Genomic DNA, 16,764 nt, shown 5'->3' on the forward strand with positions numbered 1-16,764 from the left:
GCTTAGAGACCCCCGTAGTGGCGGGCCTGGGGGCAGCCTGAGCTTGCTGAGTCAGTCGTGGCTGAGTGGCCCCGAAGGAAGGCTTTGGGCGCTCTGTTCTTCCTGGCCGTTCCGGTCGCTTCTGCTTGTTTTGTCGGCGGATCAGCTCTTCAGCCGGGGTTTAAGCCCTTACCTTGGCTGCAGCACACATACATAGGGAGCTGGGGGTATCAAGAGTCAAAAAGCGGAGCTGGGTGTTGCTTTCCAGACTGAGGCCTAGAATGTTAGCAAGCCCTCGACTGTAGACTGGGCGTGGGAGCGGTCTCTGTGTGCCTAGAACTTCACCTGCCACAGGTAGACACCCAACCCATGTTAGTAAAATGAAGATGTGCATGGCAGGCTAGGGGTCAAGCTTCCTGGTACCCTGACACCACTGACCATTGTCTGCCTCAGATCCCAGAAGTCCTAAAGGTTTTAGTCTCTCAGTATGGGTAACTATTCAGACTATCATATACGAGGGAGGATGGACCTCCACAGGTGTTATTTCAGTGGCTGCCTGGCCCCCATAAGCACCTGCGTCATAGGTAGCCCACCTCTCATGAGCAGGTTCTGATGAGGATCATTGGCAGAAGGAAGGCAAAAGTCCCATGGCTGAAAAGTAGTGAAATGGCCCCTCTAGCAGGGAAGCCTGGATCTCTGAGGTGAGCTCTGGCTTGGAGTCAGTTTCAAATTGTGTCACCTCAGCTCCCTGGGGAAAAGCAAGGCAGTCAGATGGGCAAGAAAATCAGGGTCTGGACAGTCCTTACTAGGCCCTGAAAGATTGATTAGTGATGCAGAAATTGTGCATATTTAAACCTTTCCTCATCTAATGAACCAAAGGACTGGTACAGGCAAGGAAGACCACTCCATCGAATTCCAACGGTTGCTTAGCATGCCGTGGAGTGGCCTGGGAGAATGGCCTTTGCCCACAAGGAATTAGATGTAGACCACGTGAATGGAATATATACTAAGTCTCTCTATGCTGAAGACGGGATGGGGGATAGAGGAAAAATGTATTTCCTTGGATTTTTTTTCCCACTCCTGGATATGACTGGGGAAAGAGGTTACCAACAGTGTTTACCATATTAACACCCTGTGAAGGTTTTTCACAGATACTAAGGATAAAAAAAATCACCTTGGTAATAGGAACCAAACATTGGCTGTTGACTGTAGTTGATGTAGTATTTATGTTAAATGATGAAAAAAGGAAATAGAGGACTTCCCTGGTGGCTCAGTGGTTAAGAATCCTCCTGCCAATGCAGGAGACACGGGTTCAAGCCCTGGTCCAGGAAGATCCCACATGCCACGGAGCAACTAAGCCCATGCGCCACAACTACTGAGCCTGCACTCTAGATCCTGAAAGCCACAACTACTGAGCCCATGTGCCTAGAGCCCGTGCTCTGCAACAAGAGAAGCCACCGCAATGAGAAGCCCACGCACCGCAACGAAGAGTAGCCCCCACTCGCCACAACTACAGAAAGCCTGTGCGTAGCAACAAAGACCCAACGCAGCCAAAAATTAATTAATTTTTTTAAAAAAAGGAAATAGGAAGTTTCTTTTCAGGAAATAAGTTACAACTAAGCAAGTGACTTCCATGTCCCAATTTCCAAGGTTTTCTGTTTGTTTCATACAGACATTACTGTCATGGGTTCCTGGACAAGCAACTGGTCTCATTTTCCCTTATAGAATGGATGGCATTGGAAGACTATAGATTACAATTCATATTTCCACACCATGTTCTGTTGTAATTGTATTTGACAGGAGCTTATCACTCAGGCACAGACTTAATCCATTTGTTGCCAGTCCCCCTAATGATCTCTTGAGTTTGGGCCATCCCCATATTCTACAAGGGAAAATTAGACCTGTTACTTGTACAAGGACTCACTATGGTCCTATCTGTATTAGACAAACAAAAAAACATGGAAATCTGGACCTGGAAATCACTTGTTTAGTTTCACCAAAAGAAATGTTCTTTCCCTCAAAGGAATGAGGAAGTTTATGGTATGGCTTGGGAACGAGAAGATTGAGGTGGGACCATGGAAGCAAGGCTGGTCCCTTTGTGGATGGTGAGCAAATTTGCCTTCAGGCACTGTCATCCACCTCTCACACTGAAAGAATATTTTGGGACCTTCTAAATTTCAATAGGGAGCTGTGGGTTCTAATCTGAGTGGCTGCTGTGGTGAGCGCTCCTGGCAGCCACTTAACCTCTGTTCACCCTTGCCTCCTTGGTCGTAAAATAGCAGTGGCAGAATCCACTGTGTTTATCTGCTTAAGGCAGACACCATAATGATGGTGACACAACACTGTAAATGTACCAACTGCTGAAATGGAGAACAAAATTATGTTGAAACTGGAAAATGGTGGGGCCTGAAGAATTCCTTTTCACACTTACAATTTCTATTCATTTTAATCTCAATGGATTACTGTCCTTTCATTCTACGAATGGAAATGAGGGAAAACAGCTCTCACAATCCTTATTCTTTGATTACCAAATGTTTCAGAAGCTTTACTTAAGTGAAAAGTATTTTCCCCCTTTCCCATGTCTACCACCTCTCCTAACATATATTCAGCTTGGAAAATTATTCAGAATTTGAACAGGTTGAGCAAAGAAATGCAGTCAGAAGTAGCAGATTCTAATACCAGCTATGCTGTGTGTTCATTATGAGACCTTGGGCAAGCCGTTAACAGTCCCCATACCTTAGTTTCCCACCTGTGAAACTACAGTGATACTTCTGATTAATTTCACAGAGGTAGGAGAGATAACTAATGATAAGGCACTTTGAAATATTAATTGTAATATAGACTACAAAATATCATGTAGGTGTTTTTGGCAAACTAAAGTATGGTGTTAGTTTGTACACCACAACTAGGAGATATTTTTGTAACACAATATCTGTGGCCAGGGTGATACCACCCACAAAACAATGACAGCTTATTGCATTTGAATGAAAATGCCACTGTTCCATTTGAGAGTTATATTGCTACAGACCCAACTAAGTAAAAAATATGATAACAGAAATGGGTGGGGAAGGGAAGCCTCTATTCCAGAAAAACATGGGATTTCCTCACACATGCCCCAGAAGAAAAACTACATTAAACTTCTTAAAAATGGATGCCACTATGTGAGTACAAGTCTGATGAAAGACTAAAATGATTGTGAGAAAATGGCCTGATATAAAAATTAGACAGACTGGTCAGAAGTACACCAGAAGATAGAAAAATAGTCTTAATTTAAAAATTTCATAACAAAATGAGTAACACTGAGGAATTAGACATTGGGGAAGGGAGGCTCATGTGCTCAGGGAGGAAAAATGGACTGCCAACCTAAGTAAAAACTAGGAACAGTAAGGCTACTAAGAAACAGGACAAAGAATATGGGCTCTGGAAATACCATAGACCGAGGGTTGGATTTTCTTTCCACTGCTTCCTAACTTTGAGACCTTGGACAAGTACCTTAGTTTCTCAGAGCCAGATGGAGTGGGGGTGGAGGTGATAAGGTTTTTCTTACTGGCTTGTTATGCGTCTCAAACAAGAGTCTCAAACTCTCAGCACAGGGCCAGGCTGATAGTGGGCCCTCTACCAGTAATAATAACCTCTAATATTAATTGAGCAATTACTTTATGCTCTGCACTGTTCTGAGCCTTTTCATCTAATGACTCACTTGATCCTTACAACTACCTTATGATGTCACTGCCATCTCTTCCTCACTTTCTATCTATGTGGAAGTACTATTCCAGGAATAGTATCCTGCTATGCAGTAAAAGTCAAAATTCTCTTTTTATAGGTACTGGAGATACTCCCAAAAATCTTAGTTTTCTATAGGCAACCTCTTCCTTGAACATACTAAGAAAGAAAATAGCATTTAAAACTACCATTGTCTTACTTTCATGTGGAGTGGGCTAATACAGCCTTTCCTGGTACCTAGAAAATCAGGCTACAGTGAGCACTCGGTAGCACATACATTACAGCAAAGCAAATGAGGGATTCAGAGTTTGGCAGAAAGAAGGCCATAGAAAACAAGTGCTTCAAAACTCCAAACCAATTTCCAGATCTTAGATTGTAAGCTCCTAGAAGATTTGGGCTTCTAAACAGTGTGCTGATCATCTGGGTTTGGGTTTAATGGAAGTTAGTTCCCTTGAGGCAATAATATTGAAATGATAACTGGCTAGCCAAAGAAGGAAAAAAATGGATGATCCCTTAGAAATGAATTCTATCATTAGTTATTATGAATACCCCAAATTATGACAAATTCATGTGTAAGTCCGCCAGGGAAAAGTAGCCATGCACTATAACACACAGAATCATTTATTACCCAAGAGAATTTAGGTGCTAATGTGCATGGTATTGCATCTGTGAAATTCTGAAACTCACAAAGGATTCCAAGATATAAAGCCAAATAAAACATAATACAGAGGGAAATGATTTTGATTATGTAACATTTATATATAGCATTTCATTTTACATTTCAAATTGCTTTTCAGTCATTGGTTTATTCTTCACAGCACACCTGGGGAGTACATCCGTGCCGTTATCCTCTGTTCCCAGCTGAGGCAGCTGAGACTGAAAGAGGCAAAGTGTTTTGTCCAAGAGCACAACAGGGGCAGGGTGACACATCATGCATTCATTCAATCATGAGTCTGTTCAGCACCTACTCTTGGCAAGGCACCATGGTCTGTGGTGTACAGAGGTGGGTTCTGTATACGAGGCCCCTGCATTGCAGGAGCTTGCAGTCTCTTGGAACAATAAGTGGTTGGTGGATTATGTCTTCCAGAGTGATCTAGACAGGGTTTAGAGGAGGAGAGGGTGAGTCCCCTAAGATTCCTAGAGACAGTGGGATTTGAGACCCTTGAGAGATGGGTAGAATTTTGGCAAATAGAGGCTGAGGGTGGTGGGAATGACACAGAGACACAAAGATGGGCAAATTCAAGATGTATTAGAGAATGTTTGACTGAAGCAGGGCAGTTGAGGAAAAAGGGCTGGAGAGTGGAAAAGAGCAGATTTTCCAGGGCACTGAATTCCCAGCTAAATATATAGATTTTAGCCTGTGGGCAATGGGCACTGGACTCATTTCTGACTTCTCCCATTCACTCATTATTCTAACTTGCACTGACTGCTATTATTATATGCTTAATTTCCAGGTATTTTCCCATGCATCAGCTTTTCTAAACTTCACAGCATTCCAACAAGATACATGTTATTTTTCCCTCCTTAACTGGATGAAAAAATGATCATGTAGCTAATAACTGACAGATGAGGAATTCCAAAGGAGCACTTTTCACTTCCTCATGAATATGTACTTATGGGGAGAATGAGTGCAAATTCTGGACAGTGTACTCAGGATGCCCATCTAATAATATGCCCCTCACTCTAGCCATTGTCTTTCCAGAAACAGAAAGTAAACAAGCAAGAAATATATCTAATTTCTTAACATGTAAGTTATTCCATATCTAAAGTCAGCTCCAAGTTAAAAAGAAAGACAAAGGGTATTTCCCCCTATTCTCTCTGCCCTACAATTAACAACAAATGTCTGCATTTTTATAACTTTAGTCTTGTGAGTATCTTTAATACATTCTGACCTCAGCTTAGTGTTTCCACTAAACCAGAATCTCTTTCTGGAGTTGGTCATTTCTATCCCTCATCCCTTCCCCTTAGCATGTAACCTAACCTGTTTATCTTAGTGCCCTGTGAGGTCTCCATCTCAGCTTGAATTTTGCCCATCAAGAAATAGCTTTTTCTCTCCAGATACAGGCTACTAATTAGCATTTTTACTGTTTAATCATCAGGACTAAAATACAAGTGAGAGAAGCATTACTGTTAACCCAAAAATATTTAGCAAGGAAAAAGATTGCTTACTTAAATCTTTCTGTAAAGGAATAAAGAGATGCTCTAAGGAGGTGGGTGAATGTTTAGGTGACATAAAAATTAAAAGTGAAAAAATTTAACATCTGTTAAGAAGGGTGCTTTTTATCTCAATCTGGTTTTGTGGAAGAGTTTTCTTTGAAAATGCCTGTACATGATCAGTCAGGGAAGTCTTCCTCCAGGGTAAATATCTACCACAAATGACAGGCCAGTTTTGACTTTCTGCATGAAGACAAGTGGGAACCACCAAAATGGGACATTTAAAAATTCTAGATGCAATACACAACATTCTCCTATCTCTCCACCCTCTAGTGCCTTGTTTGGCTTTGCCCAGATTGTGTTTTATGACCCAAGCCATAGATTCATGAGTAAATGGTTGAGTGTTTCTCCATGTGTGTTTGTTTGTGTGTATGTGTGTGTGTGTTTTAAGAAGTTTAAAGAAAGTACAGTTAATAGGTAAGGATGATTAAATTTCATCTCAGATCTTAAGATCTTAAGGATCTCCTGTGAAAGATATGGGAAACAAGCACTAGACGGGAAAATTGTACTGATTTCTCCTGTCTTAAAATGCATGACTTTTCCCTCTGATTTCAAGTAAAGCAATAGGCTGAGACGTGGTGACCTGTGTTTCACTGAGGAAAGTGATGAAACTAATTCATAATATTTTGACTTCTAGATCTGCAAAGCTGGCATGCTTACCCTGAGATATAGAGAAAACAGGACTTTGAAAGACTCACAGGAAATCAGACAACTTATTGTAACCTTTTGCATCTCTTTACAGAAGAAAAATCCACCATGGGTACTTCTGGGGATTCTCTGTATTGAAGGAAGAAAGTGTTCAGAGTACCAAGTGAATCCCATTGAAGGCATGTATTAGCATTAATTTCTCCTAACCATTGAAATGAAGCCTACATGGCTCTTTCTCCCCTTAAGATGTTCAGCAAAAATGCTGAGACTCTCAAAGATTATTGAGGTAGAAACATGCTGGAATTAACCTTATTTTAAAAATAATAACTATGCAAAATAGATAATTTCCCCAACCGATAGGCTTCCTGTATGGAGGCTCTTCTCACAGAGGGCTAATGGGATATCGCAGGTAGGAAAATTTTGTGTGAGAAGTTAAATGACATTTCAACTTGGTGTCTGCCAAAGGCCAGTCTAGGAGTCCCCAAGAAACGAGTATGTCAGCTGACCAAACCCTAGGAGTTTCTGTGGGGAGGTTGTTGGTCTTGTCCTGACTCAAGGACTCAAGGTCTTGAGTTATAGCAATCCTGTAAGCCTATCAAGGGACTCTTGGTAGCCTCCACAATAAGCATTACAGTATTATCCACAGATATAAGTACTCAATAAATTTGTTAGCAGGTCCTGAGCTTAATCAAAGGAGACAACTTCCCTTGGGAATAAAACCAAAACCCTCAGAGGCCCAAAGAGGAAAGAGCATGGTCAATGTCAAGTGGCCCCAGAAAGTTCATGCTTGCTTGGGATTCCTGGCTCAAATCAGCTGTGGTGGGCATGAGGGTACTAATTCACATTCAGTCACAGAAACTGTTCAATTGTAAATGAACTGGAATATGTAATTGGACCTGGCCCTTGAAATTTTTGTGGCCCTTTCAAAGCAAAATGGAAAAAAAGAAAAACCATGTCTGTTTTCTGACTTTTTCCAAGAAGCTGAAAATATAGTGCAAATGAGTCCTTAGTTGTGGGTCATCATCCTTATGAGGTTTGTCTCTGATTCCAAGTCTGGAGACTGTTCCTCTGCCTCCCCATTTTTACCTACCCCCAACTTGAGATATGTCTCAAAGTCTCATTTTGACCATACGTTCTTCCAGCCACGTGAGGGAGACAGGAGAAGCTAAATATAACCACATTAAAAACCATCAAGAATGTTGGAAACAGCTTCAAGCTTAACATCAACAGTGAGTATGCTGCAGCAGCTTAAAGACTTCTGTGAACATGCCCAAATGTTTTCTAAGAATATTTTTCAGAAGAGTGTATTTATAGATATAATCTTTAATTGCATTATGAATGATAAATGAGGTTAACTATATTTCAAAACTGTTTTATATATTTATTTGCTGCTATCATTAGCTCTTTCTTTGTGACTGCAGATTATTTCTGCTTACTAGTCAGTGGAAAGAGAATTGCTGTACTTTAGTGCTGGGAAAGGATGTTTCAGTTGACAATGAAGGTTGCAGGAAGTCTTGTTTAAGAGTTTATTTTGGTATTTGTCTCATTTTAAAGGCTGTGGCTAGGACTTCATATCTAATAAGCATGCATGTAACATTTTTATGTTTACTGAGTGCCTTATAGTCCCCCATTAGTCTCCACAGTACCCCTTGAGGGTGGGTCAGTATTACCGCCTACAGTTTACATTTGAGGAAATTTAAGATACTAAGGGATTATGTGATTTGTACAAGGTCACCCAGCATGCAAGCCAGGCTAATAAAAGATGACTTCAAAGCTTTCCAAATAAAAGGGCCTTATAAATGTTAGGTAGTATTAATGGGCATGATCCCATGATGAGTAAAATACACTCCAGGAGTAAAGTGCTCATACATGCTCTATAAAATTAATTCTTTTAAACCTCAGAGCAACTTTTGAAATAGGAATTCTTGAACCTGGCTGTGAATCAGAGACATCATTATAGCTTTAAGAACATGTGAGCACCTGGGCCCCTACCCAAAGTACAGAATCATAATCTGGGAAGTGGGACCCAGATAATGTGTATCTTGAAAGAGCTCCAGGGAGAGGATTCTGATGCTTAGCCAATCTACAGTAGTGGGAGCCACTGCTGTAGATTAGAGTAATAACAGCCACTACTGTAGATTAGAATAACTACAGCCACTACTGTAGATTAGAATAATAACCTCAGTCAAGCAACAATAAGACATCGTGGAGTCAATTTAGGAGAAAAGGTCTGGTGCCTCCCAGGTTCTGCCCACCAGTTCACAACTATTATTAGCAAAAGAACTACCTCCATGAAATAATCAACTGTGGAATACATGTGTGGAATTCCAGGAAATAACGCAGAGATGAAAGTTTATTTAAGAACTAACATTGTTTGAATGTTATAATTTACTGGGTAAACTTACCAGGTCCACTCTTGGATTATTATTGGGTCCACCCTAATGTTTTTATTCTGAGTACCTTGTATGATAATCAGCATACTAAGAACCTATAGTATCTGCCTTTTCATCCATTTTTCAAACACTTATTTAATACTTGCTATGTGGAGATTGCGGAGATTGCAGAGTAAAATAATGGTTTTGGTCCACAAGGAGTTTATAATGAAGTGATATAACAAGACATAGGCCAAAAAAACCAAAACCCTATTATACTAAGCTGCACATATTAAGTGATAATCAAAGTGTATATGAGGCATTATTCATAATCGCTAAAAAGTTGAAACAACCCAAATGTCCATCATTTGATAAATGGATAAATAAAATGTGGTATATCTATACAACAAACTATTATTCAACAATAAAATGGAATGAAGTACTGATACATGCTACAACATGGATAAATTTTGAAAAAAATTATGTTAAATGAAAGAAGCCAGTCAGAAAGAACCACATATTGTATGATTCCATTTATATAAAATGTCCTGAATAGGCAAATCTATAGAGATAGAAAATAGAAAATAGATTAGTGGTTGCCTAGGGCTGGGGAGTTGGGCCGGGGAAGGAGATGGGGAGGAACCGTTAGTGGGTACAGGGTTTCTTTTGGGGGTGATTAAAATATTTTAAAATTGTGGTGATAGTTGCACAACTCTGTGACTATTCTAAAAGATGATTAAATCATATACTTTAAATGGGTGAGTTGTATGGTATGTGAATCATATCTCAGTAAATATATATATATATATATATATATATATATATATATACACTATATGTGTGTGCTATATGAACTTGGTGAAAAGTGTTATTAATTAGTATGTACTGGAAGAAAGTGGTGGAAAATTTCCTGGAGGAAATGGCATTTGAGCTAAGTCAAAAAAGGTGATTTTTGTAAAGAAGGAAGGCATGATCAGATATGTAGTCAAAGTGATGATGCTTTCATGCAAGGGCAAGTTATCTGGAAAAGATGAAGTTTAGGATACGTGAAGGGTACAGGAGCTGGGGGCTAGGTGCAGAGCTTTTACTGCCATACTAAGTTCTGCAGTTTTGTTTTCATTTTTGTAGAGCCATGATAGGTTTGTGAGTGGTTTGATTAGGGCCGTGATTTGGAAGGATAATTGGAGGTGGTGATGAGGTCGATGGGGGATGGAGTGGGAGGGCAGTGAACAGGGGAGACCATTTAGGAGACTAGGCTAGTGTAGTGTATAGGCAAGAGATGATGGAGCCCTCAACTATGACGCAGCGGTGAGCACTGGAACAAGGACAGATTTGAGAAAACATTTAAGAAGTAGAATCGTAAAATTTTGTGAACTGAGGAGTAGGTGCGAAGGCACAGGATATATACAGCAGGGTATTTTAGACCACAGAAAGGCTGGGTCCTTTTTTAAGTTATTTAGAATCATAATGTAAAAACTATTGTTGAAATAGCAGCAAGCAGCCAAATTATAGCTTTTTAACACCTTGTCAACAAGGGCTTGATTACAGAGATTCTTAATTTCTTTTTTTTTACATCTTTATTGGAGTATAATTGCTTTACAATGTGTGTTAGTTTCTGCTGTATAACAAAGTGAATCACCTATACGTATACATAAATCCCCATATCCCCTCCCTGTTGCGTCTCCCTCCCACCTTCCCTATCCCACCCCTCTAGGTGGTCACAAAGCACAGAGCTGATCTCCCTGTGCTATGTGGCTGCTTCCCACTAGCTATTTTACATTTGGTAGTGTATATGTGTCAATGCCGCTCTCTCACTTTGTCCCAGCTTACCCTTCCCCCTCCCCGTGTCCTCAAGTCCATTCTCTACATCTGTGTCTTTATTCCTGTCCTGCCCCTAGGTTCATCAGAACCATTTTTTTTTTAGATTCCATATATATGTGTTAGCATACGGTATTTGTTTTTCTCTTTCTGACTTCACTCTGTATGACAGACTCTGTAGGTCCATCCACCTCACCAAATAATTCAGTTTCGTTTCTTTTTATGGCTGAGTAATATTCCATTGTATATATGTACCACATCTTCTTTATCCATTCATCTGTTGATGGACACTTAGGTTGCTTCCATGTCCTGGCTATTGTAAATAGTGCTGCAGTGAACATTGTGGTGCATGTCTCTTTTTGAATTATGGTTTTCTCAGGGTATATGCCCAGTAGTGGGATTGCTGGATCATATGGTAGTTCTATTTTTAGTTTTTTAAGGAAACTCCATGCTGTTCTCCATAGTGGCTGTATCAATTTACATTCCCACCAACAGTGCAAGAGGGTTATCATATCTCAGTAAATATATATATATATATATATATATATATATATATATACACTATATGTGTGTGCTATATGAACTTGGTGAAAAGTGTTATTAATTAGTATGTACTGGAAGAAAGTGGTGGAAAATTTCCTGGAGGAAATGGCATTTGAGCTAAGTCAAAAAAGGTGATTTTTGTAAAGAAGGAAGGCATGATCAGATATGTAGTCAAAGTGATGATGCTTTCATGCAAGGGCAAGTTATCTGGAAAAGATGAAGTTTAGGATACGTGAAGGGTACAGGAGCTGGGGGCTAGGTGCAGAGCTTTTACTGCCATACTAAGTTCTGCAGTTTTGTTTTCATTTTTGTAGAGCCATGATAGGTTTGTGAGTGGTTTGATTAGGGCCGTGATTTGGAAGGATAATTGGAGGTGGTGATGAGGTCGATGGGGGATGGAGTGGGAGGGCAGTGAACAGGGGAGACCATTTAGGAGACTAGGCTAGTGTAGTGTATAGGCAAGAGATGATGGAGCCCTCAACTATGACGCAGCGGTGAGCACTGGAACAAGGACAGATTTGAGAAAACATTTAAGAAGTAGAATCGTAAAATTTTGTGAACTGAGGAGTAGGTGCGAAGGCACAGGATATATACAGCAGGGTATTTTAGACCACAGAAAGGCTGGGTCCTTTTTTAAGTTATTTAGAATCATAATGTAAAAACTATTGTTGAAATAGCAGCAAGCAGCCAAATTATAGCTTTTTAACACCTTGTCAACAAGGGCTTGATTACAGAGATTCTTAATTTCTTTTTTTTTACATCTTTATTGGAGTATAATTGCTTTACAATGTGTGTTAGTTTCTGCTGTATAACAAAGTGAATCACCTATACGTATACATAAATCCCCATATCCCCTCCCTGTTGCGTCTCCCTCCCACCTTCCCTATCCCACCCCTCTAGGTGGTCACAAAGCACAGAGCTGATCTCCCTGTGCTATGTGGCTGCTTCCCACTAGCTATTTTACATTTGGTAGTGTATATGTGTCAATGCCGCTCTCTCACTTTGTCCCAGCTTACCCTTCCCCCTCCCCGTGTCCTCAAGTCCATTCTCTACATCTGTGTCTTTATTCCTGTCCTGCCCCTAGGTTCATCAGAACCATTTTTTTTTTAGATTCCATATATATGTGTTAGCATACGGTATTTGTTTTTCTCTTTCTGACTTCACTCTGTATGACAGACTCTGTAGGTCCATCCACCTCACCAAATAATTCAGTTTCGTTTCTTTTTATGGCTGAGTAATATTCCATTGTATATATGTACCACATCTTCTTTATCCATTCATCTGTTGATGGACACTTAGGTTGCTTCCATGTCCTGGCTATTGTAAATAGTGCTGCAGTGAACATTGTGGTGCATGTCTCTTTTTGAATTATGGTTTTCTCAGGGTATATGCCCAGTAGTGGGATTGCTGGATCATATGGTAGTTCTATTTTTAGTTTTTTAAGGAAACTCCATGCTGTTCTCCATAGTGGCTGTATCAATTTACATTCCCACCAACAGTGCAAGAGGGTTCCCTTTTCTCCACACCCTCTCCCGCATTTATTGTTTGTAGATTTTTTGCTGAAGGAATGTATATTGTGAATAAAGGGTGGAATGAATAGAAATGCTATCACCCCATTTTGTGAGCTCTTTGGAATCAGACCTCCACTTGTTGGAGGTGAAGCAGTTATTTATGGCCTGTTGAATGACTAAGTATTTACCTCTTGCTCAGATAGCTTCCCTAGAAACACTTCCTTTGGTGTGAGCAACTTGGATTTACTGCCAGGGCAACACCTTCCTTCCAACACCCACGCTGCCTCTTGGCTCAGTCCTCACGGGCAGGTGTTAGTAAGGAGCATTTTGTTTTGCTTCTAATAAGAGCACAGCCTCTGAAAAGCACAGGCTGAATGTACCACACATTGTAACTTTCCCTTACAAGTGACCTTATAGGGAAGATCTGAAACTGTGGGAGTCTTAAGGATCAGGAAGATGAAGACTGCTTTTTCTCATAATCGTGCAGGGCCACACCTATGTTTTCTATCTGAAGGAGGGGCAGCCAGTTCCTGGGCAAGATCAAAATAGACCAAGTCTCTCTCACTGCATGGCGTTACACTCACTGGGGATCTGTTATGGCCATCTCTGGGGCTGTGGAAGGTGTTGCCATGACACTGCCTGCTGCTAGCCGAGTTTGGGAACAGCATTTCCGATAAGTGCCTTACATGAGTTTAACCAAGCCTGGAACACCGTTTAGAAGACCACTTGCTAACATGTGGCTCATATCTGTGCCTGTCGGTGAACAGTGACTACAACTAGCTGTGTTCAATCACAGTTGTTAGCAGAGCTAATTACAGCAGTCTTGGGTGGGAGGAATCCTAGAAGATACCTCTAAGTTACTTCTATCACTGCAATGCTGCAATGAGCATTGTGGTGCATGTCTCTTTTTGAATTATGGTTTTCTCAGGGTATATGCCCAGTAGTGGGATTGCTGGATCATATGGTAGTTCTATTTTTAGTTTTTTAAGGAAACTCCATGCTGTTCTCCATAGTGGCTGTATCAATTTACATTTCCACCAACAGTGCAAGAGGGTTCCCTTTTCTCCACACCCTCTCCCGCATTTATTGTTTGTAGATTTTTTGATGAAGGAATGTACATTCAAACTTTGGCTTTGTAGGTAAGCACTGGAAACAGGCCCCTTGGGGAACCTTTAAACAACAGTTCTCTGCAACTCTGAACAGGGATCCATCTTCACTCCACAGTTGGTGAGGGATCATGTTCAAAAGAGAACCACCAACGGGAAAAGGAGGAAAGGGATGCTTAAAGCCAGTAGGGTAAATTTTCTGGATTAAATGAGAGCAGAACTGGGTATTCTTCCTTGGGATGCCTTTTACTCACTGCATGACCTGATGGAGGCCACTTCCCCTTTCTGGGCCTCACTGTTCTCATCTCAAAAATAAGGATAACAATTGTGGCCCTATTTATTTCCCAGGATTTCTGAAAGGAAAAAGTAAAATATATATATTTAAAAAATAAAAGTTGGGGGAATATAGAAAATGTGATATAACTCTAGGTAGTGTAACTATTATTTCCTATTGCTTGTTCCACATTTTACTTATACATGATGAAAAGGAACAAGGAAAAAAGTCTGGGCTGTTGTAGAATCTCAGACTACATTTTCTGATGCCTCTGAGTGATTCTGCGGTTTGTTCGTCTTAAGTCTTCAGATTTGCCTCCCTCTCCCGCAGTGCACCGATTCTGGTGTGAACTCATCTCCAGTTTGAGGGGTGGAGAAGACCTCAGGAATCTAAAGAGGCAAGGCCCTGCAGTCATCTGGTCTTGAATCTTAATGTCACCTGCTGAAGCCCAAGTCCCAAAGGCTTCCTCTCTCCCCTCACTGAGACACCCAATTTGGGAGGACGTCAGCTATGAATGAATCACACAGTCAAACTGGGGCTTCAGGGGATACCTCCAGGATAGAACCAAAAAGAGTTTGTAATGTGCTCTGAATGTGTCTCAGTCTGGGTCTCTAACTACAGTCTTGTTCTTGCTGAAAATCACAGCACACTTCTAACCAAGCAAGTCAGGTCTACTTATCTGATGCTGCTGTCAGTGATAGACTAGGATCATATTATGGATTTGGCAGGGAGGAAAAAGATTTATTTCCAAGATTTGAAGATTTATCTTTTCCACATATGCAAAACCAGTTGGAGCATTAAAATATATCAGTGAAAAGTGATCATGTTTTGTGAGCAGGAGGAACCATTCTTGACTTCAGAATAATACAGAAGATTTTTAAGGATCCCAAATTCATGGTCTAAAAAAAAATGATTTGACGATAGGATACCAGCAGGATTATCAGACTCTTAACTGCCCCCTTATGATGAGGTGCTGTCTCCGTTTAAATGAACGCCTTACATTGAATGCTTAAATTTCCCCCTTTCTTTTTTTCTCCTCCCCATCATTTAGCTTTTTTCTATGTTCAGCATAACTAAAAAGTCTAAGTAGGGAATTGCCCATAATTGTAGGCTCTGCACCATTAGCAAAGTGATGCTTCTTTCTAATTATTTGTAATCATCTATTCCACTTTTCCTTCCTCCTCCTGGAAAATTTACTTGGAGTGATTGTAGTGTCCTTTCTTTCTCTTGAAGGCATCCTTTTGACCTCACTTTGTGTACAGGCTATAAAAAATATCAAGAAATGAAATATTGTATTTTCCATGTAGTCACAATATACACAAATAGAAAACACCACTTTAAATGAATAGAGCAAAAGGGGGGTGCTAATCTCTAAATTGCGTTTTATCTTTCGAAGTTATTTGGTAAGGTAAAGAGATTTTAAAAAATACTTTTGTAACTCAAAGGTCATGATCACCCTGGATGTACGGCCTGCACCTTCCAGCTAGGAGGTTGTTTTGTGCTATTAGGTGAGAACTCCATGGCATCCTTTGCCCTCTCAACCTTTATTACTGGCTTAGAGAAATGTGACATTGCTAAAAAACTCTAACTTGAAAATGCTTCACAGAGCAGTATCCTTGCCACATTCAGGAATCTTGCTAGTTTGCAAGACGGGAGCTGTCATGCAGAACAAAAGGCTGGTACTAGAAGTCAGCAATCACAATGGGAATAAATACCACAAACTGTGGTTTCCTAATGTCTTAATCTCCCCCAACCTTAAAAGAGTGATGCTGGCCTTACTTTGAAGATAACTTTACAAAGAAAATGTAGGGACAGGTGGAGTTAATTCCTGAATCTTAGCTCCTCTGGCAGTTCTTCCCCAATTTCTAATGCCTCTTTATTACCCAGATTATAAATAGATGCCCATTTTTCTTGTCTTGACATTAAGTTCCTGACAAAGAACATACAATAACACCTTCCTTACCTGGTCAAGGAATAAGTTGTCCCGAGTAAGGGAGTTTGCCAACTGATAGTTAACCTAGTCCCATGACACAATCGTATGTTTTAACCCAGTTTTGAGGAAAGTGTTTATTAATGATTTGTTTCTCTCTCTCTCCTGCTTTGGTGGGCAGAGCATGGACTGACCTTGTTGGGAGGACGTGGGGTCACTCCTGGGGTTTTGTACAATGCAGTGCTGCAGTAAGGCCATCAGTGTTTCTCAGGGGAGTTGGGTCACACTGGTACATTGTGAGTAGCACAATGAGACCTTAGGCTGAACTTGCCTTTAACTTGTATCCTTTCTACTTCTTCATGTTTCTGAATCATTAAGAAGAGTTCTTCTTAATATGCTGTGTACCCTGTTTCTGAGGGTAGAAAACTTTCCATCAAGAATTGTTCAAATATGGGCTTCCCTGGTGGCGCAGTGGTTGAGAGTCCGCCTGCCGATGCAGGGGACACGGGTTCGTGCCCCGGTCTGGGAAGATCCCACATGCCGCGGAGCGGCTGGGCCCATGAGCCATGGCCGCTGAGCCTGCGCGTCCGGAGTCTGTGCTCCGCAACGGGAGAGGCCACAGCAGTGAGAGGCCCGCATACAGCAA

Source organism: Lipotes vexillifer, unplaced genomic scaffold, assembly GCF_000442215.2.
Source record: "Lipotes vexillifer unplaced genomic scaffold, Lipotes_vexillifer_v1.1 scaffold1616, whole genome shotgun sequence".
In the NCBI taxonomy this organism is placed as follows: domain Eukaryota; kingdom Metazoa; phylum Chordata; class Mammalia; order Artiodactyla; family Lipotidae; genus Lipotes; species Lipotes vexillifer.